Here is a 13,528-nt window from a genome sequence, read left to right on the forward strand (position 1 = left end):
CCTCTTCATGATATGTATGTGAGAGGTTTAATTGTACAAGGACTCATCCTAATGTACTTGGTTATTTATATAAAGAAAACCTCACATCTCACGTTGTGTGTTAGAGAGTGAGAGAAAACTACCATGGACGTAGGTCATATTGACCGAACTACATAAATCTTGTGCTCGTTCTTTTGTGTGTGTTCTCTTCTATGTGTGTGTATGCGGGTTCTTTTCAACATTTAGCAGTTGCAGATGCAGGTGACAATATAACAAACCCCTCACTTGAAAACATTGTCCATAACAACATGACTTGCATAAACTCGAATAAGATACCAAGATCAAGAATCCCTAGCTCTGTTACCACGTAATAAAATTAAGAAGTCTTCACACACCTTAAACAAGAGGCACAAACACACCCACAAAGTAGTTCAAAGCACACAAAGCCACTAACGGCTTATGAAGAACACAAACACAAAGTGCACATGCACAAGTCCACTATGGGACAATCCAAAAAGCACTAAGGCTTACACAAGCACAAGAGTGCATACAATATCAAAAGAGAGACAACACTTAAAAAATAATGAATTTATTCAATAAAGAGCTTCATAGAAGCTTAACAATACAAGGGGTTTTAAGCCCTTATTTATAGACAAGAAGAGGCCAAAAGTGAGCCTCTAAGGTAGACATTGGGAGGCTCCCAATGACTATGGAGGCATTTGCAATAATGTCCTTACACAAAGAGAAAAATACAAAAATAATAGAAAAGAAAAAATAAAGAAAAACCTATTTTCTAAATGATAGAATTACCCTTATATAAAATGACCAAAAATGCCCTTGGTGGAAAACGTAAATTACATTATTAATTATAGTTATATATACATATATATTCAAGATATATATATATATATTATCATACATATAACTTAACCCCCCCCCCCGACAAACTTATGGTGATGTAACCAAAAGTTTGCAAACACAAAAGAACTCATGCCTTTAAATGTCTTCATCAAGCTTCTTTATAGTTCCTTCTATTGAAGGGTGTATAATATTTTCGTCAATCATTCACTTCAAAGGATCTTCAATACCATCATTTCTTTGAGAACCTATAAATAGAGCTAGTCAAATGTCCCAAATATACAAAAGAACATATATATCACAAAAATCAAATAAGATTTTAAAAATATTTTTTGTTCAAAATATATTGCTATATTACGGAGAGAGAATGGTCAAACATTTCAATACAATATATATACAAAATGAGTATTAAGACAAAATATCTTTTAAAGATAGTTTGTCTACAAAAAGTTCTCAACTCAAGCACATATTATCAAGAGAAGAGAAACAATCAAGAAGTTTAAAAACAGTTTTGAAAAAATCAAAAACATATATAAGACCATCGTACTTCGAAGGAATCTAATTTAGATGAATGTAGTTACAAAATCAATACATATTTCAAGGAAACATAGACACTGATGGGAGAATTTGAGCACAAAAGCACATGTTATTAAATAATCATGCATGCAAAATGTTACAATACTTCAAAATGAGAAAGTAAATCATCAAAATATACTAAAGCAAACTCCACAATCATGCATAAGATGTGAAAACTCAAAACCAGCCAGCAACAAAGGGGAGTTAACTTCATGCGTTCAAGATAGTTTAATAACAAATATTCATAAAATGCTTTTTTTTAAAAGTAGTCATTTTCACAATGGAAATAATGAGGAAATTAAAAAATCCCACATACAACAAATCAAGAGAAATGATACTTTGTAACAATGGCAAACATAGATCAACAACTATATCAATCAATATAAATACAAAGGTGACACTTTAATGTCTCAATGAGATGCAAAGACAAGGGTAAACGAGTTGTAAACATTTTTCATGAATCTTTAAAGTGATTAATTAGTTATGAAAACATGCATTATTCAAAGTCAATACACACGTATATGTCACAAAAAGCACATTAATGCATAAAAGGCATGAAATATGGATTTTCAAACAACATCAATACCATGAATAAATAACTCACAAAGAAGTATAAATCATAAAATCCCTCAGAGGAGAATAAATTACTCATAGGTAGATTTCCTTTTAAGAACGAATCATTTTTTACACAGTGGAATATACAAAAATGATTCAGATCATTCAATAAAGATTAAGAAAAGACAGATATGCAAAACATGGATCAATCAACTATTACATTTTAGAAGCAATATTAACCATACAACTAATGCATATATGAATGAACCAAGCAATAGTTTACAATCAATGAAAAATCACTTATGAACCAATTACAAGAAAACCTTTCAAGAGAAAACAACTTAAAAAAAATATGAAGTGAGTTAAAATTCCACAAATATCAAGAAATGATATTTTGCAAACCACAACAATAGTTCGACCACCACCAGCAATTAACTCACTAGGCCTTCAAACCTCAAAATCCAAGTGTAATAGCTACCATAATACAAATGTCAGTCATTACCAAACCAGTGACCATGCACCAACAAACTAATAATCAAAACTAAGCACAAATGTCAGCAATAATCATTCTCGTGACCATGCATAGGCAATACAGGCTCTCTTACAATACAAATCAGCTACAACCACAAGAGGTGCACATACCTCACATGACCAATGATTATAAAACTGCAAATAACATAATGGGTGCACATAACTCACCACATTGAAAAGATCTCTTGTCTATATAAAATGACACTTAAATAAGAGGCATAACAGGAGGAAACACATGAGGTAAGAGAGCTTGTAATGAAAATAAACTAACGTCAACAAGAAGAATAGGAAAAGATAAATCAAGACAAAGATTAAATTTTATAACTTTCGAAACACCATGGTTTCAAAAAATAGATAGTCATCATAAATAAACATAATTATAAGCATTCATAATAAAAATAGTCAAATATACAATTAAGTGAGACAACACACTCACAGAACCAAAGATCAAACAACCGTCAGTTAGAGCCAAACTATAACGACCCCAACTCATATCCGTGGAAAAGTAGATTTTTTTTTTAAACATTTGCGGAAACAAACGCATACACTTGGGCCTTATAGTCATAACACATCCATAATCACAAGGAATCTTACACCACCATCATCCAAACCAAAATAACTTTATTTATCAATCAATAATAGTTTGAGTACTCTAAGCAAAGGAATATCAAATAAGCAAAATATAGTCACTCTTTTCTAAGGTAAGTCGTCAAACAATCACGTGGTTCTCGTAACTCTCAATAGCAGTTCGTCTCGTCACTGGGCATCAGAGGCTGTGAAAAACATAAAATATATGGTATCAAAATCATAGATTCTGCGTAGGAATTTCTCTAATGAATCAAATAGGCAAGATAACATAAATCAAATTTATACAACATTTTAGAGAAAATAGAACAATTTTAGGATTTCAATAATCATTCATGCATTAGCGAACATTTAACATACAACAACACTATATCACAATTAAGATAATAGGTAAATATGCATGATCTAATGCAGACAGAAATATGCATGATATTAATGCAAATGCATGAGTAACTTATTATCTTTTATCATAATTTTTTTTTGTATGCATGTCCCTATTAAATGCACACCATTTTAGTTTTAGTTTTCATTAAAACCTGTGGACAATTCTCAAGTTTAAGTTAGGTCCTGAGTTATAGCTTAACACACAATTTGTATTTTATTATTGGGTTCCACACTTGGCCCTCAATTGATATCAGGAATCAACATCATCTATCGAAACATTAGAATTCAGCATTTAACGTCAAGAGACTAGGAAAATCAACATCCACTAATGTCACTTTCTTGGTATACCAATAATAACAGCTTAGTCTACACATGACCCTCAGGCAAAGTGGTGGAATCGCCCTAAAACCGTGGTCAGAAGATGAACCACCTAATTGGGTTCAGGGGCATAATTACACAGAGAGTTTTAGTATCTTCATGTTTTCCCAAAACCAAAGTTCAGGATTCCCACACTATAGAAGGGATATCCAGGAAGAAGCATTAACTACACTATTTTATCTTTTTCTCTTTTTATTAAAAGAAAGATTTATTTCTCAACATTCATTTTGCAATTTAGCATGCAAAACACAACACCAAATTCATTTTGCAAATCAGCATGCAAAACACAAATGCGGGACCTCAGTCCGTTACAATATGAATAGTGCAATTAATTCAAATAATATCAAATTGATTTTTTTGCGATGCATATAACAAAATGTAAAGCACCCTCTGCTCATGGCCCACATAGCTTATAGTGGTTGACTTTCAACCACCGATGTACCATATGCAATAACCATAATCAGCATGCACACATAAAGTCATCCATCACGCTCACAAATGCACATTCATACAACCATAATGAGAATATACATATATAACAATTTCACATATGCATAATATCACATGCTTGCAAATACATCATTTTTTTCATGATTCACCTCATGCACCATATGTAAACATGCATGTGATCATGTGAGTGCAACAACAATATAAATTTCATGATTCACGTTTTTATTACATGCACAAGCATAAAAGCTAAACTTTTAACATATGTAAAATCTAAAAATAACATCAGCACTTTACATACGAGAATATGGACATAACCATGTGCAATTTTCATATTAAATTTGTGCTTATAACCAAGCGCAATTTTCATATTAAATTTGTGCCTGATCATAAGCACTCATCATATCAAATTCTGATCATACCGAAAAGTCTAAACATATGTACTAGTTTGAACATAATTAAAGATGTAAATCTGCGCATCACACATGTATTAAATCTAACTTTTGAATATGTATAAAGTCTACACTTGTAGTATACATAAGTCTGAACATAACAGGAACATTTGACATGTTGAATTCAAAGTATACCTTACATGTAAATCTAGATATGCATTATATGTGAAAGTCTCCATAAAGGGCAACATGTATATTCACTATGTTTATGTTTTTCTGATTCTGTTTCTAATTTTGCCATACATATGTATATATTTTCTTTTTTTTATTCTTTGGTTCTGCCCAATTTTTTTTTTAAATATTCTGCCCAGTCGACAGTCCGCTGGGCTTAGCCAGTCACTTGGCTACCCAGCCGATAGTCGGCTGGGCTTGCCAGACAAGTGGCTGCTCAGCCAACAGTCGGTTGGATGCACTAGTCCTTCTCGCTCTTTTTTCTGTTGTCATTTAATATAATTTTTTTCTTTTGAGTAAAATGCGCAGCTCACAGTTGGCTGGGCTTTGTTATCCCAGTGGCTGCCCAGCCGACAGTCGGTTGGGCCTGCCAATTAATTGGCTGCCCAAACAACAGTAGGCTGGGCTTGCCAGCCAAGTGGCTGCCCAGTTGACAGTCAGCTGGGCTGGCCAGTTATATATATATATATATATATATATATATATATATATATATATATATATATATATATATATATATATATATATATATATATATCTGCTTTACATACTTCACTCTTTTTTTCTATTAGTTAAGAAGAATGCCTAGCCAACAGTCGGCTAGGCTCTAGATTTGGTGCCTGCCTAGTCGACAATCGGTTGGGCATGCTCAGTCCAATAACTGCCCAACTGATAGGCGGTTGGGCCCATATATATGTATTTTTCTTTTTTTCAACCATGCCAACACATCCAATATGTTACTTCAACATGAAAACACATCAATTAACATTTCTGTTTTAGCAAGTTAGGCAGATCTAATTTGTTGTGTTGCCATGGAAACACACAAATTAGATTTACTCCTTTAATCTGAAGATATGCAACTCAGGTTTGCTGTTTTAGCATGAAATCTTGCAATTAAGAGTTGTTTTAACGGGGAAAGCATACTAATCATTAAACATGCAAAACATAACCATAATTGATAATCAAGCTTAATGTAACACGCAGATCAGATTTCATATAAACATATATATTTTTTTCATGAAACTGGAAACCGTTCTCATGCCAATCGGGATCAATGGTATATATATATATATATATATATATATATATATATATATATATATATATATATATATATATATATATATATATATATATATATATATACACACGTGATCCACCATACATATTTACATATATATTTTGTATCCCAGTTCAGATTTTCTCATTTTTCTACTAAAATATCTCATAAACCGGATTTAGATTATTCCTCCGTTCAAGTCAAGAGCATAGCTTTTTTGAAGCTCAAAAATGACCAAAAAAATCTCGGACGACCAGAGAAATGACTCATCCTTCTTCTTTTCCTCTTTTCCTTCTTCTTTCTTTTCCTCCTCTCTCTCTCTTCCTTTTCCTCTCTTTCTCTTTCTTTTTTTAAGTTTATATAGAGGTTCTAGGGGGTGACACACCCCTCCCCCCTTTTTTTTCTAGTCCCTTCTAATTGGGGCCGGAGATAGGGCTTCCTATATGGGAGTCCGTCTCCAACACCCCTTTCCTAATTCTATACGAATTTCAATTTTGACTTTCTTTCACACCTTTCTTTTTTCTTTTATTACCTTTATTCTCTTACCATTTTCTTTTTCTCTTAACCATTATGGACTCTTCTAGAGTCCCCCACCATTTGGTAACTTATAAAATTCAGAATTAAATAATATTTAATATTAATTTAATTAATTATTAATTATTTATTACTAAATAAATATCAAAAAGCTTCTAGAGGGTGCATTATCTCTTTGGGAGACTTTTTAGCTTTAAAATTCCTTAATTTAAACCTATATATTGAATTTAAAGTTTTATTTTTGTTAGATCTAGATCTGGATCCAAGATCCAAATCCATATCCAAAAATTCATTTGGATCCTAAGCTGAATTGAATCCTAATTAATATGGGTCTTGGACTGAGTCCAGATCCATATTAATTTGGATCATATGGATCAAATCCAGTCTGATCCAATCCAATCCAAACTGGGTCCCATTAAAATGGGCCTTTTTTTTTTAACTATGATTTTCGGGCCAACCGTAGCCCAAATTCGAAAAAGTAACATACCGTTAGACTCAGAATTTTAAGGCGCATCTAACAATATATAATTCAATTTTTTCCTCTAAAATTCACTTTAATTTAACCCAAATTTTGCTTGATTTAAAAATAAAATAAAAAATTTGATTCAAAGCCCTAATCAAAGAAAATCAAATAAAAAGCCCTAATCAAATTAACTACAAAAAACCCTAATTTAATAAATTTGATTCAAATCCCTAATCAATGAAAATCAAAGGAAAAACCTTAATCAAATTAACTACAAAAAGCTCTAATTTAAGAAATTTGATTTGAAACACCAATAAATGAAAAACAAAGAAAAAACCCTAATCAAATTAACTATAAAAACCCCTAATTTAAGAAATTTGATTTAAAGCTTTGATCAATGAAAAAAAAAAGTCTAATCAATGAAAAAGAAAACCTAAATAATAAAAATCAAAGAAACAAAGAAGAACTAAGAAGATGAAAAACGAAAAAGAAGAAGAAGAAGAGAGAGAGAGAGAGAGAGAGAGAGGAATAAAGAAGAAGGGGGACAAAGAAGAAAAGGGGGAAAGAAAGAGAGAGAGAGGGGGGGTCAGGGGTACACCCCTCCTCCGTGTTTTTTTTTTTAGCATCGACCTCCACATTGTTAAAATGTAACATGTAATACATAATATATATATATATATATTAATAAAATAATAATATAATAATATAAATATATTTTGTTTTTCTTTCTTTTCTTTTATTGTTTTTTTTTATTTTCTAGTTCACTTTGAACTAGTTGATCTTGACCATATTTATAGTCGTTGAACCTAGTCCAATGGCTACAAATAGAGTCATTGGTGACTCTTAGGAAGAGCTATCTCACTCTCCTCTTGTATAAATAGGGGTGATCCCCTCTCATGTACAACAATGCTTTTTACTCATCTCTTGTGAAGAAATAAATATTTATTATTTTAGTGTGTTCTTTCGTTTTTACCCTTTTATGGGTTGTGCTTGAAGTGTCTCCAATAGACACCCTTTTTGAAGGTTTCTTGTGCTTTTATGGAAGACTACCATTTCATTACACGCATCCCCGTTCTCACTGTAATAGGAGTGGAGAAAATTATGTACAAATAAGAACACAGCAGACAAGTGGAACGCGTCCACTGCATCCAAGGTTTGCTTCATCACCCTGTTCTCAGCGTGATTTTCGTCCGAAATCGCGTGGGACAAGGGATCAAACAAGCCTTAAAGATCTTTGTCAATGTATCAGCACTTCACCTAAAGAGATAAGAAATTTATGTTGATACTTGGCATCTATGTCACATAGGTGTGGGTGCGGATGTGGATGCGGATGCGGGTGCAAATACAAGTGCGGATGCTGTGATGTTGCACTTTAAAAAAACTTGGGTGTGGGGGTGCAGGGAGGGTATGTATATAATTTTTAATAGTTTAACACAAATGAAATAAAAACAATTATCATATCATCAACTCATCATGCATAAATTTATTCAATAAATCAAATTAACAATCTACAATTGTTATTCCTCATCAATAAAAAATAACACCACACTGGTTCGGAGGTGCAGATATACATATTTAAGTGGATCCTTTCACTCTTATTACAACCAACTTCATCCCCATCTTTTTGGTGGATCCCTCGACATGTTCTGCAGTTGCTTTAGCAGCATACCTAGAAAGATGCATCCGATATCCTAGGCCATGGTAATTGACTCAAATAGCTCCATTGGAAGCTTGGGTCACTAGTCAACTCAGAAAAAATGAGCAACATTATGTGCATGTATATATATATATATATATATATATATATATATATATATATATATATATATATATATATATATATATATAGAGAGAGAGAGAGAGAGAGAGAGAGAGAGATCAAACTAGACTTGGTTAGGGTTAACTGAATCTACTTTAGGACAGAAATGGACCTTAGTGTGCTTGACTTCACCCGACACAAAGGAAGTTGTGTCCAAGTGTCGCACCCACATGGGTGTGGGTGCGGTGCTCTGTTAGAAGAGTTTGTGTTATATAGCTTGGCATATATCTGTCCAAAACATTCAGGGGTCAAAAGGTATTAACTTAGATTCAATTTGCCAATATTTTGTAAAATTTTGGCCTATTATGCTAATATTCAATAATTGTTACAAAGAAGTACCAACTAAAAAATGAAGCATACCTCTAGAGAAGAGATCTACCCTTTCGATAAGAGTTGTTTGTCCACTAGCCTATGATATTTCTCTACCCATCTCCAAATGAAGATGCACATATTCAAGAACTCCCTTGCTTTCCTTATGCATTTGCAAGGATGAGATTGATCGCCAATTCAATACAATTAGTAGAGAAAATGCATTAAAATGTGCACCAATTGCATAAGGTGAGATTCATCATTTCTGTAGTAGCAAACCTAAGAAAGGTACATATTTGTCTTTTGACTTGTCATAAAACTCATTTTTATATTCAATAAATAAAGAAAACTTCATGGGTATTTCCAAAAAATGGAAAAGGAAGTGGAGCATGTGGAGAGGCTAGAACTCCCAAGTCAAAAGCTGAAAAGAACAATTACAAACTTTTGGTTTATATATCAATCAATGATTTCTTAATTTTGTACTCGAAAACTTTTACACCACCAAAAACCTGGTTTTGCGAATTTATATAACCATAAATGTGCAATTGTTTTAGCATTGAATTATGTTAGTTTCACTATACAACAATTTAATTTTATGGATATGTTTTTCTTATATTTTATACATCATTTTTTTTCCTCCTGTGCTAATTCAAAGTTTGGATCATATTTGTGATTGGTATTTCTCAAGATTCATGTTAAAATATCAAGTTATTTCAAGTAACTAGCATGTTTTTAGCTAAACTTGTTTATAGTCACAAAATGGTTTTATGTTCCCCCCATTTATACTTATTTTAAATAGCAAGGTTTGGTGTTTTTATTTTATTTTTATTTATTTTAACAAGTTTTTATAAATATGATGAAAAATCACCCCTTCTTTGAAAAACAAGAGACCTACTTTTTTTTTACTACTTATTTTCTTCCACTCCACCACCATAACCATCATCCGTACCACAACTTCTCCACCATCATTACCACCACCACAACCATTGCAACTTCTTGATCACCATCACCATCACCGCTTCATCACCACCACTACCACTGCCGCCGCCACCACTATCATCCCCCTTCACCACCATTACTTATCATGTCCTACTTACTACTTATCCCCCTTTTTCTTCATTTCTAGTTTAATTAGTTTGTAATCCAAACATTCACTTAATTATCTATAAAGGCAAGAGTTCTTTATAAAAAGTTTTTTTATTTCTTTGTAAACAAGAAATAAAAACACATCCAAACAGGGCCATTATGTTATTATTGTCGCCTTATTATGATATTGATAATTAATATGTTGCTTGTTGCATGAAGATGTACCTTTGTTATTAGTTGACAAATTAAATATTTTCATTAGAGTATTATATTCATGATTGCATTTAATGCTTGGTTTTAAGACTGAAATGTTTCTAATTATTCATATCCCATAAAACATAGGGAATATGATTTTAATACATTTGCTTCCAGCTCAATCCCTAATTTGGTTCAAATTCCAATGTCATTTTTCTTCTAGTTTATTCTCCATGTTCCTTAAAGTTTCTTGATTCTTGATAATTTTAAAAGTTCTCATTTATCACTTTTCTTCCTCAAATTTGCTTCCCAGCCTAGCACTTCTAGCTCAACAGAACCCTCAGTTGGGTTACTCTATAAAATCCAACTATTGTATTCAATCTGGATGCTAAGAGCTTTATCGCAATGCCACAACTAAGCAATTTAGCATTACTCAAGGACTAACATACAGAATATGTAAGAGTTTAGTCATTCTATGTCCAAAAGTATGTTTGTCACAAGCATCATAAAAGCTGTACAAAAAATCATTACAAGACTACATTCATAATCAATAGAATAGAAGTGTATCCCCCAAACAGCCATCCAGTTCATCTTTGTAAAAGCACCAACCTGAACAATTTCTCAAATTTTAAAATTTTTGTTTGGATATAGCATAATATAATAACTTTAGGATATGTCTAGCATACAAATATTCACAGTTATTTAACACAACCTTGAAGAAAAATCGTTGCTTACATATCGACTCAACACTAAAGTAAGAAATATGAACCACCATACTCAAAAACATATTTTTTTGCACTCTGCATGGGAGGAAAACCTAATATGATAAAATGTACACAACTTATGATCCCAAGACAAAGAGTGATATTTTACAAGAGTTACCGGAAGCTTCTTAGATAGGTGGGAAGCACGATACTCCTCGCTTTCGAAACTTGATGAGAACCTCGATTCCCCCATGCTTCTCGTATGCTTTCCACACACTTCATTTATTCATCTTATATGTTCTCTTACTCAACTTTTCATGTTTTTTAAATGTTTTCTCTCACTCTTCTCACTAACTTCCATGTACTTTCTCTAAATTGTTAATCATCAATTTTAGATTTTGTTAAAAAATTATTTTTTACACTAAAAAATCATGAAATTTAATATTAGTCACTTTTATTTTAGTTTTTATTTGTGTTTCATTATGATTCACATTCAATTATTATATATATATTTTTTATTCCTCGCTTCCTGCTTCCTATACATTTTAAAATGCATCACTTCTCGCTTCCGCTCCCTGTATATTTTCCTGCTTTCGCCTCCTAGTCTGGTAACCTTGTATTTTACTGATTCGAAAACACATGCTTCATAAGGCAAGAACCAACAAAAGGAGTGCAACCCAAATATCGTTGCACAAGTTTCGTACTTCGAATAGAAACAAATAATTATCATGAGAAAGTATTCAACTTTTTGCCCTTATTGCTGTTGACGCCATCGAACAATAATTCAAACAAACACTTTAATCAAGCAAAAATCAGTTTGGCCCACCAATTTAGTCAAAAAAACGATTGCAAATTTCTCATTTTTCAATAAAAATAGAAAAGAGGATTTTGCAGAATTCTTATTTTTGCAAGCTATAATTTCTAAGCAATAGAAATTCTCTCCGCCCCAAAACTGTCGATCGCTGAAAGCTATAATTCCTAAGCAACAAGAATTCTCTCCCCCTAAAATTGTCAATCTCTATCTTCAGAACAAGAAAGTTCAAAAAGAAAATAAATAAATGAAAAAAAAACATCCATCACCAGTTTTCCCAAGTTCTTCAACATCGAGATTTCGCCCATCTCTTCCGGAGCATTTTAATCAACCAATTTCAATACAACAGAAAGAAGAAGAAGCAGACGAAATTGTCAAAAAAATAAAGATAGGTCATCAATAAGATGAAGGAAGGGATACCGTGATGGGAGTAGACAGCCTTCCTCCAAGAGTAGATGTGATCGCCTGGCTTTAACTCTTCTCGATCGATCGATCCTGTTCGAGAGAACCTCCTCCAAGCGCCATCTGAGAGAGAGAGAGAGAGAGAGAGAGAGAGAGAGAGAGAGATTTTAATCATTCATTGGTGCGTTTGGGACACGTCGATGAAATCGCGATTGGAATTGGGAAGACGAGAAGGTTGTCAAATGGGTCGAGTTTGTATCAGGTACCTGACCCAACCTGAACCCAAATTCCGCGCATAAAAAATGTCACCCTCAATATTATTCTGGTCGACCCCAACCCCACCTAAGCAACATGCCGGTCATGTTGGACACATCAAGGGGGAACAGAGAGAGAACCCTCATCCCATCCCGGAAGGGGAAGAGCGACATGACGCTTCTCACAACCCAGGGCCTGGCCTCTTCTCTGATGACTCATTCATGGGTCAGCATGATGGAGGGTTCTATGAATTCTGGATCATTGACCAAAGCTGCCATGGTCCAGCATGATGGGAAGTTGCGTCTAGAGATCTCTACGGATCAGCATGACAGGATGTTGTAGCCCTTCAAGTGAACTCTTCTGATCAGATTTTCGAGAAAAAATAACCGAAAACATATCGAGTATTGTTTTGCCTTTCAAGAACTCAGAGAATTATGGAGATTTACATTCGTGCTCCCCTTTGGATCTAGCTTTCAGGGTTATCCGTAGAATGCTGAACAAAAGATGTATTTGAAGATATCATGCCATATCTTCAAGGTAATCTGTTGGAGGTAGACAATCTTACAAGATTAATGGACCATTGCGCTTTAGAGCGAATTTGTTTCAGTCCCTTTTGATTTTGTCCCCAAAGGAATTTGAATTGTCTCTCCTTCCTTTTAGACATTGTCCATGAACAAAAAATCAAATTGTGTTCACACTGTGGATTGACGAATCACTTGCCCAATTCATCATCTGTCTCCCACTGACAAAATAGAACAGGCTCCTAAGGATGAATGGACCCAGGTGAAGATACATCGGCATAACAAATTGCCCCAGGGGTCAGGTCCTACAGGCTTAGCACCCCAATCGTTACATTGTTCTTGGTGGTCAATTTGACATCAGATTGTCTCCCTGAGAAGATCTCTAAAACGAACAATAAAGAGATGGGTTCATCCATGGAAATGGAACAGGCTGAACCAGAAGGCAAGGGTGAG

General features: G+C 33.4%; 1 pseudogene; it reads right to left on the reverse strand.

The window, feature by feature from the left end:
* LOC149817004 (protein LEAD-SENSITIVE 1 pseudogene) overlaps nucleotides 1-12,727 on the reverse strand; it is a 74,386-nt pseudogene extending 61,659 nt beyond the window's left edge.
* Nucleotides 12,728-13,528: the final 801 nt, after the last annotated feature.

Source organism: Nuphar pumila, chromosome 14, assembly GCF_984573655.1.
Source record: "Nuphar pumila chromosome 14, dmNupPumi1.hap1.1, whole genome shotgun sequence".
NCBI lineage: Eukaryota > Viridiplantae > Streptophyta > Magnoliopsida > Nymphaeales > Nymphaeaceae > Nuphar > Nuphar pumila.